This window comes from Schistocerca americana, chromosome 3 (genome assembly GCF_021461395.2).
Source record: "Schistocerca americana isolate TAMUIC-IGC-003095 chromosome 3, iqSchAmer2.1, whole genome shotgun sequence".
Lineage (NCBI taxonomy): Eukaryota > Metazoa > Arthropoda > Insecta > Orthoptera > Acrididae > Schistocerca > Schistocerca americana.
This window is the reverse complement of record NC_060121.1, coordinates 517,284,803-517,307,018: the sequence shown is the minus strand read 5'-3', so window position 1 is coordinate 517,307,018 and position 22,216 is coordinate 517,284,803.

Sequence of the window (22,216 nt, the reverse complement as noted above, 5' to 3'; positions counted from 1 at the left end):
ACATGACACTAATGTATTATACCCCAGAAATATCTTTGTAATTCTGACAATAAAAAGTATTTATCCTGTTATTTGTTTTATAAAACTGTCAAAGTCGCTCATTTTGACGCCAGTGAACATCAGTGATACAACAGCAAGACATGCAGAAGACATTGCTACTGACAACACCAGTATCGACATTCTGATAGTCAAATTGAATATAGCGTTGTTTTGACAGCCATCTTGTGTTCCGCACTGCTGATTTGTTATGTGTGTCGTGCTTTAAAGAACCGTTGTGAAGTCTGTGATCGATAGTGAAGAAGTCCAAAAAACTCATGGAAATAGCGATGCCTCAACACATCAGAAGAAAATTTCCACGCCACAAGAACAAACTGAGTGACTGTTTTATAAACTTTTCATGTGAACAGCAGACCAATACACAAGGCAACAGCGGCTCTTACTAGGTTCTACTTCTCTCTCTACACAGGATGATCACAGCAGTCATCATTATCATCATCATCATCATCAGACAATTCAATCATTAGATGATGTGGCCTCTTCGAGTCGTGGATTCAGGTAGGCTTTCAGAAGTCTTCTCCAAGTGGGACGGTCTTGGGCAGTTCTCTGCCAGGTGTTACCAGCGATCTTCTTGATGTCTTTGTCCCATCTGTCTGGTGGTCTTCCTCTAGGCCTCCGGTGGTCTCTCGGACTCCACTCCAGTACTAACTTCGTCCATCTGTTGTCTTTTCTTCTTGCGACGTGGCCAGCCCACTGCCATTTCAAGGAACCTACTCTCTCTAAGATGTCATTAACCTTCGTCACAGACCGGATGTCATCTGCCCTTTTCCTGTCCTTTCTTGTATAGCCCAGCATTGATCTCTCCATGGCTCTCTGTGCTGTCCTAAGTTTCCCTTTTGTGAATGAGTTCAGTGTCCATGTCTCGCATCCGTACGTCATCACAGGAAGAATGCATTGATCAAATACTGCTTTCTTCAGATTTACTGGCATTTTTGATCTGAATACTTTTGAATTCTTCCCAAATGCTTGCCAGCCAAGCTTGATGCGTCGATAGATTTCTGGTCTTATGTCTCCCTTCATATTTATAATCCGGCCAAGGTAGACATATTCACTGACCTTTTCTAGTAGACTGTCCTTGACTTTCACATCTCCAGCTGGGACCCATTTGTTGGATATTACTTTTGTTTTGGAAAGCACTCAGTTTGTTCTTGTGGCGTGGAAATTTTCTTCTGATGTGTTGAGGCATCGCTATTTCCATGAGTTTTTTGGACAGCAGTCATATAAGGCTTTAATACCCGTATAAACATGTGGTAAATTTTTTTGTAATTCCAGTATTGCCTGATGATGAGGTGTCACCTCGAAAGATGTCGCTAAATAAATAATTTAGTCGTCAACCAATTTTGTGACTAGTAGCGTTATTTGAAAACCTTTTTATATTTTTGAAAGCCACGGTCGATTAATAGTCAGAATGGTTCAAATCATGTGCCTTTGCATTAAAGCGGCTTACTCTCATAACACCTGAGTTATAACACGATAATAACTAAACACGAAAATTCTGTAACCGTCAATATGACTACCCCGTCGTTTCATTGCAACAAATCTTACCAGTAGTGATTCGTTCTCAAGACTTCCAATGTGCTGGTGCTTAGAAAAGGCATATATTTATTGAGTGTAAGGTATAACATAAAATCCACCGAATATGTACTTCTTCTGAACACGACAAATACAGTATACTGTCTTGCTTCCTGCGTGCCTCAAGTTTTCTGCTTGTGATGTAGGGAGCTTCCTACTGGTTCTGCTTTACGTGACACGCCGTCACAATATGCAGAACTTATTTTGTCTTTCACGGGAAGAAATAGCTTCTCGTTGTGAAATAATAGAAAGTGACATCACAATACTCGTAGAGCGCCACGTCATCGTTAGCTAAAGGCTGACGGCTTAATGCATTGCTACTTGAATCAACAAGAATCAATAAGCTATCACGTCGCGTCAATGTTTCGTGAATAATTAATCGGTGTTGTGTACTCCGATTCCGATAATTTGGTGCCGTTGTACCTTATCGGCATCCGTTGTGTCGTCAATACCGCCACACTAAGAGTAACTGGTACAAGAAGACCCAGGGTCGGCAGCTACGTTCATCCATCACTGTAGTCGGCGAATGTATCAGCGGCAGCTGGCGGCGTCCAAGTAAAAGCAGCGTCTTGAAACGAGGATATAAATGAACATCAACAACAGCGAATAAGGATAATGGACTGGAGTTTAATTAAGTCAGTTTTTGCTGAGGGAAACGGATTAGGAACTAGGAACTAAAAGTAGTTGATGAGTTTTAGTATTTGAGCAGCAAAAATAACTGATTATGACCGAAGCAGAGAGCATACAAAATATACACTGACAATGACAAGAAAGGCGTTTCTCAAGAAGACAAATTTGTTAACATCGAATACAGACTTAAATGTTAGGAAGTCTTCTCTGAAGGTATTTGTCTGTAATGTAGCCACGTATGGAAGTGTAACATGGACGATAAAGAGTTTAGACAAGAAGAGAATATAAGCTTTTGCAATGTGGTGCTACAGAAGAATGCAGAAGATTAACTAATTAGGAGATATGGAATAGAATTTGGGGACATAGGAAAACTGTGGCACAATTTGACTAAACCAAGTGATAGGGTGACAGGAAATATACTGAGACATCAAGAGATCACCAATTTATCATTGGAGAGAAGTTTAGGTTAAAAATCGTAGAGCGAGACCATGAGATGAATACAGTAGTCAGATTCTGAAGGATGTAGGTTGCAATAGTTATTCGGAGATAAAGAGGCTTGCACAGGATAGAGTAGGATGGAGAGTTGCATCATATCAGTTTTTCCACTGATGATCACAACAGTAACAATGTTTCTTTCTGCCTGTTTATCCACAACACGTTACATTTGTTTATCTGAATACTGACACCCAATTCCTGCTCCAAGTGTCGACCCGCATCGGATCTTCCTACATTTTGCAAAAATTTTCTAGCGTTGTGACTTCTGTGGATGGAAGAGCATCAATCGCGAAAACTCTGACAGAAGTCTAGATGTTCTCTACTAGGTTACATATATTCATGATGATTCAGCCGCCCCTACCGCTATCGTTTTACGCTCCCCACAAAGTTATACCTTACCTTCATAAACCGCATGCGATATTTGATTTAATTAAATTTTGTACTGAGATAGGTTTTCGCTGCAGGCCATAGTTTTCAAGTTATTCAAGAGAAGTGTACAAAAGTGACCTTCAAACGCATCACCACCTCTTGTTCATGCCACTTTCTCCAATCACTGTACAAATATTTACAACTGCACGAAGTATTTCCCACATTCGATCATTTTGGTCTTCATTGACTGGCCTTATTACACCACTGGCTTAGTCGAGCACTTACAGACTGTTAATCTGACATTTTTGTAAATTTTACCCAACAGTTTTGTGAATTTCAACAGCATGAAATAAAGAATTACACCGCCAGGCCCTTTTAATGCGAAACTACTGTGCTCGTTAGGGTTAAGTTTAGATCCAATTCTGAACTTAATTAGTATTAGCGTAACATTTGCAAAAATGATTTATCGTTCATTAACCACACGGACACGTTTGAATTAATAATGTTAATGAAGCAGCCAGTGCGCAGGGGGCGTAACAGCCCTATCGATAAAGATCAAAAAAGGTCGAATATCGGGAATAATTCGTGTAGTCGGAAGTTTCTGTACAGTGTTAGGAGGGTGTGCCACGAATAACATACTGGAAATCCTGATTGGTGAAGGGTGAGAGTGGGGTGGAGGTGCCTTTGAAGGTCACGTTGTATGTTCTTCCTGAATAACTTGCAAACAGTAGCGGCCAGCGAAAACGTATCCCAGTAAAAAATTTAACTACGTCAAATTTCCTACAAAAATGTCTCTCTCATTCTGCAGGAGTTACAGTTTGCGCGCAGCCAGTGAGAGAAAACGAAAATCTCGCGCGTGGTTTATGAAGGCCAGCTGTGAGATTTTTAGCTGCATAAAACGACAGATGCAGGGACAGATGAATTACTCTGCATTTTGTGAACAGTAATTACCCTGTGTTACGCCGTTCGGGTATGGCCAAAGTTACTTCTATGTCTCAAGATTTCTCTCCTTTGAGAATAACGTGCTGTATTTTGTTTGATAGGAACTCTTTAATCCTGTCACAAAGCTGGTCTGATATTCCGTAAGGTAGAATTTTATTTATTAGGAGATAGTGTGTAACATTACTGAATGCCTTTCGGAAGGCAAGTAACACAGCATCAGCATGGGCGCCGGTATCTACTGTTTTCCGGTACACAAAAAGTAACACAGCGAGCTAAGTTCCGTAAAATTGTAAAGTATATGCTGATTGCCGTACGATAGGTTTACGGTCTCCAGGAAGGTCTTAATACGCTAGCACAAAACACGTTCCAAAATTCTGCAACAAACTTACATTAGTGATATATGCTTATAGGTATGTGCGTCGTTTGGTGGCCCCTATGTAGATTCTATGTAGAAGCAAAAAGAAAATCTGAATGGTGGGAAGTAAAATATAGATGATCTAATAGGGGCAACAAACATGAGAGCAATATTACAGAAAGACAGGAGGAAGTATGTGAAGATGCGATAGGAGACATGACACTACGAGAAGAATTTGACAGAGCACTGAAAAACTAGGATACATGGCCCCTGGAGTAGACAACGTTCTCTCATTATCACTGAGACCCTTGGTCCAGCCAATCATGATAAAACAATTATTTCTGGTGTGGGAGGTAATGAGACAGAGAAATAATTTTAAACTTCAAGAATAATGTAATAGTTTTAATTCCAAAGAAGGCAGACTGAGTTACTAAATACTACCACAAATTATTTATGGAAGAATGGAAAAATAGTAGGAGCCGACCTCGAGGAGGATCAGTTTGCTTTCCAGAAAAACGTAAGAACACGTGTGGCAAAGATAGATTGAAGCAAGACAAATCTACATTTAAAGCATCTACAGACTTTGAGGATGATTTTGACAATGTTGACTTGAATACACTCTTCGAAATTTTCATGGTATTACAAATAAAATGGAGGGCGAGAAAGGAAACATAGAAGATATTTGGAAAGGGAAGTTCAGGGAGACAAATTAAAAGCTTTGAGAACGGCCGATGACATTCCAATTCTGTCGGGGACAGCATACGGCTTATACGACCTGTTGAACGGAATAGCTTGTGTCTTCAGAGGAAGTTACATTCAATTTAATGTGCGGGTAACAGAATGACGTCAAATTAAATCTGGCGCAGATGAAGAAATTCAACTAGGAAATGACGCCCTAAAAGTCATAGATGAGATTAACTATTTGACCAGCAAAATAACTGACGACGGCCAAAGTAGTGGGGACATAAAATGAAGAAGAGGAACTTGTTAACATCTAATATATATTTAAGTGCTTGCGAACCTTTTCTGAAGGTATTTGTCTAGAGTGCAGCATGGTGCGGAAGTGAAACTTGGACGATAAACTGTTCAGATAATAAGAGAACAGAAGCTTTTGAAATATATTGCTGCAGAAGAATTCTGAAGATTAGATGGGTGGACCGCGTAACTAATGAGGAGGTAGAATTGGGCGAAAAAACTGAAGTATAGCTTGGCTGAAAGATGGGATATGGCATATCGTGAGGATGAAAGAATAATAATTTTGGTAATGGAAGAAAATGCAAGGGGGGCGGGGGGTAAAAGTTGTAGAGGACGGAGGGAGACCTAGGCATGAATACGATAAGCACGTTCAAATGGATTTAGCTAGCAGTAGTTTTTCAGAAATGAAGAGGCTTGCACAGGGTGAGAAAACTCAGCGAGTAGCATTAAACCAGTCTCCAGACTGAAGGTCACAACAACAACAACAACATGTAGAATTGTGTAAGTGTCCCATCAGTTGGAATGGTCTTTCTTTCTTTGGGAGATTTCAGTTGTTTTTCTACCCACTAGGCGATTTATTTCGATATCTGTTACTTTGTCATTTTTTTTTAAAAAAAAAGTTTCTGGCTTTCGGTACGTGTCCACACAGCCATCTCAACACTGGGAATGTGAGTCTACAATTCGTTTCTCACAGTGCATTAGCTAAAGTCGTGTCATGATACGAAGTTACATAGGCTTAAGAAAGCATAGATTCCGAAATAAAACAAATTTTACATCCGCAGTATACTGAAACGAATCAGCGAGACGAAAATTTAACACAGGAAACGTAGAAGCAGAATGCTGTAAATATCATACAGGTAACACATTAAACAATGATAAAACGCCGTTGGTACACATTTGAGATATTCCCACTTCAATCCATATTAATGACATTGTATCTAAATTAGCAATAACATATTGTTTCGTGTATCACCCAGGAATTGTTTCGAAAGCTACGTATAGATAACTGAATATTTGTGCAGGTCTGTAAGTACCATCTAAACAGGACACGAGAACAGTATACATTAACCATGTATTACAGCACTACACATAGATACACCAGTATTCAGACACGTACATATGGGAGGAACATAGTGACATACATTTATAGGCACATTTATAGGTTAGTCCTACTGAGTCAGTTCATTGGGCTTTGATATTCTCCTGGAATTCTAATTACCGAGAGGATTATATTAGCAGCGCAGGGAGCTATATCTCGCAGTTGGCATTGTTAACGAAGTGCTACAGTATTTTATACGTTGCTGGATCGTTGGCTGCTAACAAGGTTTAGAGGCTGCTTGGAAACTGATGACCAAGCGCCCCAAGATTACGTATAAGAACGCTGATGCGATACGTGTTCCGAGGACATTGTGGGAAAGTGTGTGGTTTGGCTCTTGTACATCTCCGAAAACATATAGTGGGGTGGCGCTTAGATTGAGCCGATAGAGGTGTTTGTTGAACTTCCAACGATTAAGTTTCAGCCGCAGTATAACTGTCGTGAAACTCCTCGGTGTTTGTGTCTTATCATAGCATGGTACTCTGGGAATCAATGGGTGAATTAGTGCATAGTAACTACATTACATTTTAGTTGGCCGCGCGGGATTAGCCGAGCGATCTCAGGCGCTGCAGTCATAGACTGCGCGGCTGGTCCCGGCGGAGGTTCGAATCCTCCCTCGTGCATGGGTGTGTGTGTTTGTCCTCAGGATAATTTAGGTTAAGTAGTGTGTAAGGTTAGGGACTGATGACCTTAGCAGTTAAGTCCCATAAGATTTCACACACACACATTTTAGTTGTCCTTAACCATTCCTCTTCCCATTTCGATTACAACCACTTTCTGAGCAAGGGTATCATATCTGTGAGAGGCTGTTTATCTACTTTGACGTTGTTGCTGCGATTTAATGGAGGAACCGCGGCAGAATCTTCGTTGGTGTATCGGTTTCGAAAAAGCAGTTTAGTAGTTCAGCTTTTTCTTTCTCAAAGTTTCCGTATCAAGAAAATCACTGCGTGTCTGAGCGGAGTACTTCTTTCCCTTTACTGAATTACCAATGGACGAAAATTTCTTAGGATTTTATGTCAGACCTGTAGACAGAATTTTACTTTCGAGTTCGTTAAACGGCTCAGGCATGGTCCTCCTTGTGCCAATTTTCGCTTCGATCAGTTTTTGTCTGTTTACGAGGCTTTCACTACGTTTAAATGTGCGGTAAATCTCTCTCTGTGTTCGGAGCTGCTTTCTAACGTGGCTGTTGAACCACGGCTTGGTATTGTCTGACAGAAGGAGAACAAGGAATTGAGGCTTTTTCTTATCTTGTCTTCCGCCCGCGGATCTAAGCAGAAAGTGGTGAGCAGTGGTGAGAAACCGAGGGCTGAGATTGGACTGAGGAGGGAGGGAGGTGGGCAGGCGCCAGGCGTCTGGTGGCGTCGGCGTCGGCGTCGGCGTCGGCGTGGGCGCGGACTGCCCCCAGGGGACCCGTGGTGTGGGAGCGCTCCCTGCGGACGAGGATCGCTCTGCCGCTGCTTTCGCCAACTCGGAGGAGGGCCGGGGCTGCTCGTAGGGACAGAGGGGGGCAGGGGGGGGGGGGGACTTCCAATCACTGCTCACATTTCCCGACCTCCTGACACGTGACAGCGGGCCAAGTCTACCACCAACGTACTATGACTCTATAGTGGAATCGCTGCGAACAACTTCACAGTGACATTGGCAGGCATTGAGAAAAAAGTACATTGCTGGTAAGAAAAATTGTAGTGCCCATATGGACTCTCTGAAACACCACATATTCAACTAACAGATAATAATAATGACTTTCAAATGGCTCTGAGCACTATGGGACTTAACATCTCAGGTCATCAGTCCCCTAGAACTTAGAACTACTTAAACCTAACTAACCTAAGGACACCACACACATCCATGCCCGAGGCAGGATTCGAACCTGCGACCGTAGCGGTCGCGCGGTTCCAGACTGAAGCGCCTAGAACCGCTCGGTCACACAGGCCGGCAGATAATAATATTGTGATAACGAAACATGGAATATTTTACGTGGAGGTATGTTCCGTCTTTCCAACTAAATGAAAGGCAGTTTGTTCTTTGCTATACACGTTTCGCTTCATTTATTTATGAAGCATCTTCAGTCGCCTATAATACAGTTTGTTTTTATATCAATTACAAATGCATTATGCAGTAGTTACAAGTATGTTACTTTAATACGTTTCCTCGTGTTTTTCTCTTTTTTTTAGGTTAGAAACAACTTTTGCAGGACAAGTTTTGCGAGGTTAAAGTATTGTTTGGTGTTATTCACGATTTACAAAGTTGCTGGTACTCGTTTATGGTCCTGGAGATGTGTTTATTCGGTCCCCATACCCCATATCGCCGATTTCTGCCGTTTTTTCAGCCACATTTCATATGACACATCACTTGCAGTCTTCATTGTATTTTAGACATGTGTGAGTTTACAGCGTTTAGTGTTCCCAACTCTCACTATGTTTGTATGTCTCACAAAGAATGAAACATTCACACATAACAGAACACAGACACACAAGCGTACACACTCTAAACGAATGAGCGAATACACACGTCAAAAAACCTTTTGCATTTCTCAGGTTCCCAGAACTCCTGAAGACAGACGTTAATTGTGGATACTGTATCACAGACACAGCCCCTTTGACTGTTAAGAAATCTCACTAAACCCACCAAAGATGTAAACAACCAGCCATGAGCAGCGCTTATTAGACGGAGGGGTCCGACTGCCGATCAGTTCCAGTCATTCCACCAGGAAGGAAGTACACGGCTCGTGTTGTCTGTAGTACAGCCATGCCTAGACGATCAATACCGCGGTTCGATCGCGTCCGCATTGTTACTTTGTGCAAGGAAGGGCTCGCAACAAGGGAAGTGTCCAGGCGTCTCGGAGTGAACCAAAGTGATGTTGTCGGACATGGAGGAGAGACAGTGATACAGGAACTGTCGATGACAAGGCTCGCTCAGGCCGCTCAAGGGCTACAACTACAGTGTATGACCTACGGATTATGGCTCGGAGGAACCCAGAAAGCAACACCAACATGTTGAATAATGCTTTTCTTGCAGCCATAGAACGTCGTGTTACGACTCAAACTGTACGCCATAAGCTGCATGATGCGCAACTTCACTCCCGACGTCCATGACGAGATCCATCTTCGCAACCACGATACCATGCATCGCGTTACAGATGGGCCCAACAACATGCGGAATGTACCGCTCAGGATTGGCATCACGTTCTCTTCACCGATAAGTGCCGCATATGCCTTGAACTAGACAATCGCCGGAGACGTGTTTGGAAGCAAGCCGGTCAGGTTGCCTTAGACACACTGTCCAGCGAGTGCAGCAAGGTGGAGGTTCCCTGATGCTTTGGGGCGGCATTATGTTAGGCCGACATACGCCACTGGTGGTCATGGAAGGCGCCGTAACGGCTGTAAGATACGTGAATGCCATCCTCCGACCGATAGTGCAACTATATCGGCAGCATATTGGCGGGGCATTCGTCTTCATGGACGACAATTCGCGACCCCATCGTGCACATTTTGTGAATGACTTCCTTCACGATAACGACATCGCTTGACTGCAGTGGCCAGCATGTTCCCCAGATATGAACCCTATCGATCATGCCTGTGATAGATTGAAAAGGGCTGTTTATGACGACGTGACCCACCAACCGCTCTGAGGGGTCTACGCCGAATGGAAATCTGGACCAACATTGCCTTGATGAACTTGTGGATAGTATGCCATGACGAATACAGGCTTGCATCAATGCAAGAGGACGCGCTACTGGGTATTAGAGATACCGGTGTGTACAGGAATCTGGACCACCACCTCTGAAGGGCTCGCTGTATGGTGGTACAACATGCAGTGTGTGGTTTTCATGAGCAATAAAAAGGGCGGAAATGATGTTTATGTTGATCTCTACTCCAATTTTCTGTACAGGTTCCGGAACTCTCGGAGCCGAGGTGATGCAAAACTTTTTGTGATGTGTGTATTACGCCACACATGCAACAAGAACAAAAAACGAAAGATAAACTCACACAGACGGTGTATAAACACTGTAAACTGTAAACACACACGAGTCCAGCAGACAATGAAAAGTTCAAACGAGGTGTTGGAGGAAAAACGCCGGAAACTGGCCATGTGGAACATGGGGACCGAAGAAACAGATCTCCAGGACCATACACATGTACTAACAACATTGGAAATCATAAGTAACACGAAATGATGATTTAACCTCACGAAAATTGTGCTGCAAATGTTGACTCTAACAGAATTGTAGTAGTCAGAATTTTTTAAATTCCACATGGCCATAATATATTGCAAAGAACATAATGACTTTCATTTCGTTGCAAAGACGGAACATACCTCAATGAATTTCAAACCAACTGAGGAAAGACAGAAAACGAAAAAAATTATGAAACATTTTAATACATGGTGACGCAAAATAGGAGTCAAAAAGTTTTTGTCTTCTGCAACGTGATGTGCGTTGATAGGGTCATGCTATCATATTTACGCTGTAGACGAGAACCTGAAATTTAATACAGTGGCTTTTCAAAGTGCATTCCTTTTGCAGCAATGAGTGTGTATAGCTTTGAACTGATCTCCCTGATGAGTTTCTGGAGAACATCATTTCACACTGCACGATTCTATTTGGAAAATGCAGCACCGATATCTTGGAGTGCGGCAGGTGCATCTTCGAAGAGTCTGTGGTGGTAAGCTCCTATGGGACCAAACTGCTGAGGTCATCCGTCCCTAAGCTTACACACTACTTAATCTAACTTAAACTAACGCTATGGACAACACAAACACTGATGCCCGAGGGAGGACTCGAACCTCCGACGGGGAGAGCCGCGCGAATCGTGGCAAGGTGCCCTAGACCGCGCGGCTACCCCGCATCGCTCGAAGGGTCTGTCCTTCGGATAATCCCATCAGAAACACTCACACGGACTGCGATTTGGGCTATAAGGGGACCGTTTCACAACATGTGCAGTAAATGCTGAGGGGTACATAGCACCAATCTGATCTCTGAATATCTCCTGAAAGAAATCAAAGATATCCGAAGTGCGATGTGCACGTGTTCCGTTCTGCGTGAGCGAGTAGTTTCGGAGCATTCGGCTGCCCGTGTGGCCAGTACAAATTCATGTTCCATTATCTGCCTGTATTAGTCATCTGTGACAGACTTCTCAATGAAAATAGGCCGGCCGGCCGCGGTGGTCTCGCGGTTCTAGGCGCGCAGTCCGGAACCGCGCGACTGCTACGGTCGCATGTTCGAATCCTGCCTTGGGCATGGATGTGTGTGATGTCCTTAGGTTAGTTAGGTTTAAGTAGTTCTAAGTTCTAGGGGACTGATGACCACAGCAGTTGAGTCCCATAGTGCTCAGAGCCATTTGAACCATTTTTTTGAAAATGGGCCCAGTGATGCATTGCCCACTGATTGCGCTCCAATAAATTACTTTTTTTTATGAGGTGGAGCAGCAGCGGATCCTCGGTAGGCCAGTGGCGTCATTTCTTTTTGTTATGTAACCTTGAATATGGAAGTGTACCTCGTCACTAAACCACATCTGCTCCGCATTGACAGTACTGTTTTCAAAGGCTTCACTCACCTCATTTCCAAAAGAATATCTCCGCTTCGCATCCCTGTCCTTTAAAGTTTGGCACCGTTCAATTCTGTGAGGGAAATGGTTACGTTTCTCTTTCTTTATTCTCTGTAGAGACTGTTGTGATATACGGCGTGTCTTGCTGAACTAGCGGGTTCCGCAATAAATGAGATTGGCTCTCGTTCCAGATTACAACTGAGGCTAGTAGTTCTGAGTGGTCCTTTCTGGTATCAAGTAGAGGTCTGGTCTTTTAAAACATTCATCGACTTGTTGAACAAACAGGGGAAACGAGACACAAATTCTGTTTCAGACTATGCTTAAATATTTTATAACAGTTTTACTGCAGTTCAGTATTGTTACTTCACCGGGAAATGATCATTCCGAATGATGCTGTTCATGTGTCAATTGTTGTGTTGAATGTGCGTCTCAGCATAGCGATACGTCCCTAATTTGCGTAAAATGTTTTTATGGTATACAAACGTTGTTCCAGTGTTAGCGCTTCGATTCTGAAATATGAATTGAGACACTGAGGAGTGTGCTACGTCATTTTCATAGCTACAATACGATAACACCACAAGGCGGATCATTTACGACATACAGTAGAACAACAGCACACAAATGCTTTGTAACACCTATTGTGCGCCGCCCTGTATTATCAATTACGGATATGAGGTAACCGTTGTTACGTTTTTAGAGTAATAATTGGTAACATTCAGCCGGATTTCCGACCTACACACAGCTCAACGGCGCGTTTCGAGAGAAAGTGCGCTCTTCATCACATTGTAAACCCTAGCAAATAAAGTAGAAACGCTAAAAAGATCTGCCAACAATAATGATTGCGGCATTCATATATAAAACAGAATACAACACATTGGACTCTGGGTCCTCGTCTTAGACCAAAATCGTCGACGTCGGTCAGTAGTCGCCCCATTTCACAGCGGACACTACACAATGCCGCGTCCTACTGCTCTACTACGGGTTCTGCAGAAGTCTGGAGGTTTTTGTGAACTGACATGTCCGTGATATTACTTTGTAACTGCAGCTGATGGCTCAACCATAATGCTGTTCTGCTGGTCGCCTATGTCTCCTTATTTCCTAAGCGTACGATCGTCATCCTCCAGCTATTCCGTCAGACAGGTATTACAAATTCATAATCTTGTATTTGCCCTAACATAATTCTACACACCTGCTAACAAATCTCATTTCGTGTCCATTATAATTATCCGGGCTGTTATGCCGTGGTCGGTTGATGAATTCTGAGGTGATTCCCAACGTTTCGTCTCCGACTGCGGGAGACATCTTCAAGGGGGTCCGTAGCTTGATGGAAGGTCCAACACACACACTGGCTCGCTGCTGACTGCGGCCGACTCGTGGCGATAACATATTAGACCTTCTGGTGACAAACAGACCCGAACTATTTGAAACAGTTAACGCAGAAAAGGGAATCAGCGATCATAAAGCGGTTACTGTATCGATGATTTCAGCCGTAAATAGAAATATTAAAAAAGGAAGGAAGATTTTTCTGTTTAGCAAAAGTGACAAAAAGCAGATTACAGAGTACCTGACGGCTCGACACAAAAGTTTTGTCTCAAGTACAGATAGTGTTGAGGATCAGTGGACAAAGTTCAAAACCATCGTACAATATGCATGGAAAAGAGCCACCGTGGAACAACAACCAAGATAGGAAACTGCTGCGGAATCAAAGGGAACTTCGCAGCAAACATAAACATAGCCAAAGCCTTGCAGACAAACAAAAATTACGCGAAGCGAAATGTAGTGTGAGGAGGGCTATGCGAGAGGCGTTCAATGACTTCGAAAGTAAAGTTCTATGTACTGACTTGGCAGAAAATCCTAAAAAATTTTGGTCTTATGTCAAAGTGGTAGGTGGATCAAAACAAAATGTCCAGACACTGTGACCAAAATGGTACTGAAACAGAAGATGACAGACTAAAGGCCGAAATACTAAATGTCGTTTTCCAAGACAGAGGAAGACTGCACTGTAGTTCCTTCTCTAGATTGTCGCATAGATGACAAAATGGTAGATATCGAAATAGACGACAGACGGATAGAGAAACAATTAAAATCGCTCAAAAGAGGAAAGGCCGCTGGACCTGATGGGATACCAGTTCGATTTTACACAGAGTACGCGAAGGAACTTGCCCCCCTTCTTGCAGCGGTGTACCGTAGGTCTCTAGAAGAGCGTAGCGTTCCAAAGGATTGGAATAGGGCACAGGTCATCCCCGTTTTCAAGAAGGGACGTCGAACAGATGTGCAGAACTATAGACCTATATCTCTAACGTCGATCAGTTGTAGAATTTTGGAACACGTATTATGTTCGAGTATAATGACTTTTATGGAGACTAGAAATCTTTTCTGTAGGAATCAGCATGGGTTTAGAAAAAGACGGTCATGTGAAACCCATCTCGCGCTATTCGTCCACGAGACTCAGAGGGCCATAGACACGGGTTCACAGGTAGATGCCGTGTTTCTTGACTTCCGCAAGGCGTTCGATACAGTTCCCCACAGTCGTTTAATGAACAAAGTAAGAGCATATGGACTATCAGACCAATTGTGTGATTGGATTGAAGAGTTCCTAGATAACAGAACGCAGCATGTCATTCTCAATGGAGAGAAGTCTTCCGAAGTAAGAGAGATTTCAGGTGTGCCGCAGGGAAGTGTCATAGGACCGTTGCTATTCACAACATACATAAATGACCTTGTGGATGACATCGGAAGTTCACTGAGGCTTTTTGCAGATGATGCTGTGCTGTATCGAGAGGTTGTAACAATGCATAATTGTACTGAAATGCAGGAGAATCTGCAGCGAATTGACGCATGGTGCAGGGAATGGCAATTGAATCTCAATGTAGACAAGTGTAATGTGCTGCGAATACATAGAAAGATAATTCCCTTATCATTTATCTACAAACTAGCAGGTCAGCGACTGGAAGCAGGTAATTCCATAAATTATCTGGGAGTACGCATTAGGAGTGATTTAAAATGGAATGATCATATAAAGTTGATCGTCGGTAAAGCAGATGCCAGACTGAGATTCATTGGAAGAATCCTAAGGAAATGCAATCCAAAAACAAAGGAAGTAGGTTACAGTACGCATGTTCGCCCACTGCTTGAATACTGCTCAGCAGTGTGGGATCCGTACCAGATAGGGTTGACAGAAGAGATAGAGAAGATCCAACAGAGAGCAGCACGCTTCGTTACAGGATCATTTAGTAATCGCGAAAGCGTTACGGAGATGATAGATAAACTCCAGTGGAAGACTCTGCAGGAGAGACGCTCAGTAGCTCGGTACGGGCTTTTGTTAAAGTTTCGAGAACATACCTTCACCGAAGAGTCAAGCAGTATATTGCTCCTTCCTACGTATATCTCGCTAAGAGACCATGAGGATAAAATCAGAGAGATTAGAGCCCACACAGAAGCTTACCGACAATCCTTCTTTCCACGAACTATACGAGACTGGAATAGAAGGGAGAACCGATAGAGGTACTCAGGGTACCCTCCGCCACACACCGTCAGGTGGCTTGCGGAGTATGGATGTAGATGTAGATGTCGATGTAGAAAATGACATTGGTTGGGGCAGATGAAACACACTTTCTGGTTCGCAACAGGTGATTTGTCACAATTACTTAATCTGAAAGCATTCTTACGTTCATTACACTTCACCAAAAGTGCCCTTTCCGTCTATATAATATATTTCACATATTTTACGTCTGTCTAATATATTTTACATTCTCAATGCACATCACATGTGCACTGAATTTTGTAAACTCTCTAAACCACAGATTTTCCCACTTATTTTTCTTTTCAACGATATAGTGCTTTAGGTTATGCCTCACTAGATTATTTGTTTTGACGTTATTTTAACACGATACGATTTAAAAATGTTCGTGATTTTGCAACCCGATGATGAGAGCATTGTCTCTTGAAACACCTTATTGAGGTGTATATAGGACAGAAGCGTGGTTCAATATAACCTATTATTACCGATAAAACATAGAGCAAATGAAGATCCTGACCTACGGAGTGAAGCGTTGCATAGGGCATGCCACTACACAAGATAGGAAATATGAGTGATCCATCGAATTATAGACCCATACCACTGACATCAATTTGTCGTAGTATATGCGAACATACCCTGTACTCCAACATTAAGAAGTACCACTGGACTTCCAAAAGTTGGTTCCACATTATTATGGCAGGCCAAGTAACGTTTATTGAATGCTGTTCTACATTTCAGAGTGACACATACAGATGACAACAGTTTTCAACGTAGTCACCAAATCTCTGCTAACCAATCGTTCGATTCCTCGACGATAGAAGTTCGCTACCTGGTCACGGAACCATTCGAGAAGTTTTCTGTGAACTCTCTCTTCGTTGCTTCCAGGGCTCTCGGGTGTCCAGCCGGATGCGATCGTTGAAGTCCCACGATCTATCGGCGAATAACCTTTCCGCCATCTGATGATCCACCTGATGATGGCGGAAAGGTTATTCGCCGATACATCGTGGGACTTCAACGATCGCATCCGGCTGGACACCCGAGAGACCTGGAAACAACACATACGCCGGGAAAGCCTCCGATCACATCTCTCCACGTTGCTAAAACCCTTTTCCCACAGATTATCTTTCAGTTTGCCAGAAAGATGAAAATCGCATGATATAACATTTAGCTTTCCCGATCAGTATCACCCACGCCTGTGTGGCACCACCTCACTACGATTACGCGTGATATTGCATTTGAACCATATACCGTTAGAATTGGTGTGCAGTTTATACGTTTTGCCCATAAGAATCTTACTGTTCCACATTCTTCAACTTTGGAGAACGATTCCAGTTTCCACCCCATTTCCATAGCACACTTCGATGCATCTGTTATCCGTACTGGAGCAGAAGTGTGTTTGCAGATTCGCAAAGGTCTTAGTGCGCGACAACATTTCTAATTGATTTTTGAAGCCCCTACATACCGCTCCCACGTAAATATTGTACTACTGACACGTTACCAGCGTAGGTTCAGAATATATCGTTATTGTGAAACACAGCTGGCTCTTTACGAATCCGTTCGAGGGGATATGAGGTTGATTCCATATTTCCAGAATATCTTTGAGATAAACGACTTATAATCATATTGTGTGCCTATCAAGTGTCGCCTCAGCTACGGGACTGGTCAAAGTTCATAGAAACTGACGTGGAGTCATTTAGTGAAACTGAAGCTGTATCTGCGGGTTTTCCAACCTAGAGTCACAAGCCGTCTGATGCTCTTAATCGACACAAACTATTTAGGAAACAATCGGAACAGTCCTTTTCAGAGGATTAGATCTGATGCCGTCGTTTATGGTTACGTAAAGTCATCATAAGATGTAAACGAACTACGCAATTATTCAGACAATATACATTGCGCAAAAAAGTATCACTTTTTCGAAACCCCCGTACTGCCTTCCACTGCGTAGGTTAAATTTGATATTTGGCTCAAAAGTGTCCACAACCTTTCTCTATAACGGTGCAAAAGTGTAGCGTCCGGCGACGTGACCCTGGGGCTCGGCGTCGCTTTAAATAGCAACGTGTCGTCACGTGCTAAAAAAACGCCACAGCTCAGAGGTTCATGTGAAGTGTAATGCAGATTAATAATCTCACATTAGCACCAAATTTTGACCCCTCTATGATGGAGGTAGGAACGGCGACACCCAGAGCTGAAACTGAGTGGTTTTCTTATGGATTGTTTTCAGACACACGGCCGCTCAGAACCAACACGAAATGGCCTCAGTGGTGGCATAAATTGCATCAATGACACCACCCTTTCTCTTGGGGCGTTGATCTCCAGACATTTCGTGGCCAACACGACGGTTAGCAGTGCGTTGAGTAACAGGACGACGTTCTTGACAATGTTCGACACTGCTCAAACCCTCCTCCGCCCCCTCTCCCCCCTCCCCCCTCCCCCCTCCCCCCCCCTCCCCTCCCCGCGCGCATGATACAGCCATACTCTGAGGACATCGTGGGGCTGCAACCTCACGAAATATTCGACACCCATTCTGCTGGTGGTGCCTAGCGGCTGTTCTACGGCCTATGGGCAAGCAACCCTTTCGACACTCTTTAGGTGTCCAGTTTTGGAAATCTGTGGTAAGTTCCTATGGGACCAAACTGTTGAGGTCATCGGTCCCTAAGCTTACACACTACTTAATCTAACTTAAACTAACTTACGCTAAGGACAACACACATACACACACACACATGCTCGAGGGAGGACTCGAAACTCCGACGGGGAGAGCCACCCGAACAGTGGCAAGGCGGTTTAGGCTGCGGGGCTACTAATTGTCCTGTTGTCGTGACGTTGTGTTGATTTGGACTGAGCGAGATGATGCAGTACTCGGGAACAGTGACGCGCCGAGTAAATCCGGTGAGTCCTATCTGAACCTGTTGTAATGTACATTCCCTACTTCGATTAAACTGGCCGCTTCGTTGTATCCTTCGAAAAGACACCAACGATATCCTTCTCTGTCATAGTCTATCCAGAGGCTAGCTCATGTTCTGTCTCATTGTATGGCATTCTGGAAGTCTTGTGATACCGTGAACAGCCCAGTATACCTCTGCTGCAGTGAGCGCTAACTCATGGCTCCGTAGTCCCTTATGGACAGCACAGAGACTGCACATTGATTCTGTTGTAGTGGATGCGACAGCAACATGAAAATATACCTCCAGCGATTCGGAACTGAACGTAATAGTTAGTTATTTCACTTATTAGTTAGGTAGTTAGCTACATTTTACGTGGAATATATGCACGGTTTGTATCGAAATGTGAAACTAGTGATCGTACACGTTACTCGTAAATGATCTGTTTGTGAGCAGAGTTGTTTGCAAACTATCTTAAATTTAAGAAGAATGAACAAGTTAGTTTTTAATACTACTTACTCACATAATTAATGATAGACTTAAAATCATTTTTCCAGCAACATATGCTACTAGTTCTTATGATTTCAAGTAACATTAAAAATTTGCTTTGCTGCATTGCACATTTTGTGGCATTGGACAAATGATCAAAAATGTTTGTGGCTGCGTATTGAATTCTTTTCTAAGCCACTGACAATTGTGAATATTTGTTACGACGAATTCTATTGGCGAACACACACGGCCGGCAATTAGAGTTGTAACACCAGGAAGTTTAGCCAACAACGAAATTGTACTTATTGTACATAGTGAGAAGAATATCGGATTAAATTTGTAAGTTAATTGAGGGCATAAAAGGTGAGAAATGCAATACATAGAACCGCTGCTCTGACAGCAGCATTGACTTTAATCCTTCTGGGCGCTATGCCAATGTGAACTTCTATGTAGAGTATGCCATGCCATGCAGCCTGAGTTACTAAAGGAACAACTGTACCCAAACACATTAATAATAATTATTGTCAAAATTCGTTTCGCTGCAGCTATCGATCGAGTGGCCTTGAAACAATATGTGGAGGCTGAAAACAGAGATATCTTTGTAAACTTGTAAATTGTATTACTTTTTATACGCGCATTAATTTAAAAAGATGAAAAGGTAAAATATCTATTTCTTTAATTGTAAGCGACTGCTCTGCTCCGAGGGTTTAGACACTGAGTTAATAAACAGTAAAATCAATACCCCGGAAGTAAGTAATCAGACTGGACGACTAGCTTGACGTTCTCCGTGGTGATGTGCGCAACAGAAGAGGTAAGACAGGCAGTGGGGGGGCCCTAACGGTGCTGGCTCTTCGTCGATTGCTGCAGATGTAAAACCGCTGTGGTGCTGCAAAGCGCGTCGAGTCTCCATCAGAGTTATGTGGCTTTTCCCTTATATACTTTTAAGTCGTCTCTAAAATAATTAAGTCTTGGATACAAGGATTCCCGGGCTTACGATGCTGTGGAAAACCTGTGAGCCACAGCTGCCACTAGAACAATGGATCTGTGAAGCGTCACGTAGCTTCGTATATATTACATTATCAGATACATGAATAATCTGTGTGAGATAATTATCCACCATCGCTCCGTCAACATTTCTACGATCACACTTCTAGCGACTTAAGGGGACCTGAACGTGAAATGACTGAAAACCAAATTTTTTTGTCACCATCTGAAAGACAATTTTATTCCATTTCAAAAAACGTATTTTTATCTGCTTTTCAGTTGTTGATTTGGTCTTAAACGCTCTTTGAACAAATGTTTGCAAACCAGCCACGCTCATGCGAAAAGGCGAGGAATATCACCATAAACATTTCTTGCCTGCCAGTCATCGAAACAATAAAGCAAATAAATATACAGGGACCTTGCAGATACAAAATTACTTAGCAAATGTCTACATGGCAATACACAAAACCCTAATGAGTGTTTCAACAGCTGCGTGTGGCAACAAGTACCAAAAACAGTGTTTGTTGGATGGACAGTACTCAAAATGGGTGTGATGAATGCTGTCATCTGTTTCAATGATTGTGTAATCAGCAAGACAAAAGTAATGGACAAATTAGGCATCCAGCCAGGAAACAATAGGGTAGCAGCTCTGACTGCCATAGATCGTCAGCGACTAGTTGAAGCCACCACTAAAGGGTCCAGAGTAAGGAAAAGGCTCCTGAAGAAGTCTACAGAGGATAAAGAAGCAGCTGGCCAGCAAGATTATGCTGCTGGAATGTTCTGAGATAGGCATACGGTGAGTCAAAAACACTGTGAACATCCTTTTCTCAATTACTCGAAACTACATTTTCAGAACATTAGGTACATGTAAGTTCACAATGGTTTTATCCATGTTCTCCAAATTTCTCTCAAGTGAAGAATGGGATAGTACCTTTGTGTTATGCCTAACACATCGTAGAAATGTCATTCTGCATATAAATTTTGCGGTATTTTTTAGGCAAAATAGTAATGTGGTATAATAAGGGTTTTCTATTTCATCAGACATTCTCCAGACTACAAAACGAGAGGCATAATGTGTTCCTATGAGTGTTGGCAGCAGCCCACCACAGTCTGAAAGCTATTATACTGATGATGGACCAGAAAATGGTACCAGAATGGAAACGTGTATTATAAAAACATCTATTAGGCAAAATACTGCAATTCTTAAACTGTAACGGATATTTCAATAAATTTCCTTATACGGCTTGAGTTAATGTCATTCGTTGTTGATTAAAAAAACCACAGCTTCCACCGCATTGTAGATCAAGAGTAATGTGCACTGAGAGCGAGGTATAAAAATGCAGCCCTTTCACGTCCAGGTCCTCTTAAGGCACGACTTGGCAAGACTTCCATGTTGTTCAGTAAGGTAATTTTGTAAATAGAGTAACAGTCTCGACAGGCCCATGTAAAGTAATAATTAATTGGAACATTATACTTTATCAGTAACAGTGATCAGACTTTTATTTGATCATTCTATCATTGTTCTATCCCAAGTCCTTTGTCATTCATTAGAAATAATAATGTGTATAAAAATTGCGCTGTTTATAATCGTAATAATATTTTCAGACTTTAATGATCCATAATACAATGTTAACAATGCAGATCATTCTAACTGGATAAATTCAAGCAGTATGCATTGGTCGCCTTTACTTTTCCATTTGCTGACATAAGTTTTGTGAATTGAAAGTTCACAAACCAGTTAAGAATTTTCAATAACTCATTGTCTAAAACAGTTTAAATATGGCTGCCAGACCATGGCACTAGGCTCACCATAGCTTGCTTCCATCTCACTTAGAGTTTACTATAAACTACAGATAATAAATTTGCTTTCAAATTCCCAGAAATTTCAAAATTATTTAAAATAAGTCAGCTCCTTCAGAACTTGGTGACCATGAGAACCTAGATATAATATTTCCTTCAGGGGGTTTAATAGGGTAAGACACAATCATCTCTTCTTTTTCTGCACCTGTAACATAAGCTGTTCAACAGATGAATGTATTTACAGTTCAAAACGGTACTGAAGCTAGGGAGTGCTATGATTAAGGCAGTGTTTGTGTAATAATGGATAAATTTTACAATGAAGCCGCTGCACCCATCAGTTATTTCAAAACTGATAGTCAATCGCTTTAATTGTTCAATAACAATCCAGACGGTTCAGTTAATACAGAAAGGTGATGATAATATTTTTATTTTCAGAAACAAATAGAAAGCAAATATTTAGTGAGTGACAGGGCGAATCTTTCGAATAGACTGATAACTTTCGCT